Below are 759 nucleotides of genomic sequence, written 5' to 3' on the forward strand. Positions count from 1 at the left end.
ATGTCACATGTTCCTTCAATAAAATTAAGGACAAATTTGTGTTAACTATAATGAGTATATGTTAATCGGAAATATATTTTGACAAAAAATATAAAGAACAATATATTTACATTTATTTCTAATAATACGAACATATTTTGCCCTTTTTGGGTTCCAAATATTATAGTTCTGGTTGGCATTTCAAGAATATTAGGCTAATCTGAACTTTCACGGCCCTGAAGGAGACTCATAATTTACGCGTCGAGAAATAAAGGGTTTAAAGTAGCTTTTGGCAAAGTGAAATAATTTCCATTCACTTAAAGAAAAGAATCCAATACCCAACCCCTCCCTTTAAATATTTTCAACTGTTGTCAAAACATTAATCATTCATCATATCTTCATTCTTCTCTAAACTATCAGCAACAGTTGGGAAGATTGTTTGGCAACTGCCTATCAAGAAGCTTTGTAACGCAACAACTACAATGGCCAATGTTAGTACCTCAAAACCATTCGTGTAGTAACAGGTTTCTCTTATTAGATCAGATTTCCAGGATCCTCTCATTAGATTAGATTTCCAATGTTTTGAAATTTATTTTCATCTGTACATTAGGTTGTGGAGCTTAAAGTTGGTTTGCACTGCGACGAATGCATCAAGAAAATCTTGAAGACAATCAAGAAAATTGAAGGTATGACAAGTTTTTCTCTACAACTTCAAATTATCTTCCAGAAAATGATATGATTCTGGATTTTTGATTAATTTTTGGATGTGGTGCAGATAAT

General features: G+C 31.9%; 1 protein-coding gene across 1 annotated transcript in view; it reads left to right on the forward strand.

The window, feature by feature from the left end:
* Positions 1-363: 363 nt before the first annotated feature.
* Positions 364-759, forward strand: part of LOC125819272 (copper transport protein CCH) — a 5,934-nt gene continuing 5,538 nt past the window's right edge. Inside the window, exons 1-2 of the transcript XR_007442447.1 lie at positions 364-470; positions 590-665. The gene's annotated coding sequence lies outside the window, so the exon portion shown is untranslated. The remainder of the gene's footprint in view (positions 471-589; positions 666-759) is intronic.

This window comes from Solanum verrucosum, unplaced genomic scaffold (genome assembly GCF_900185275.1).
Source record: "Solanum verrucosum unplaced genomic scaffold, falcon-dt-bn FXZP01000207.1, whole genome shotgun sequence".
Classification (NCBI taxonomy): domain Eukaryota; kingdom Viridiplantae; phylum Streptophyta; class Magnoliopsida; order Solanales; family Solanaceae; genus Solanum; species Solanum verrucosum.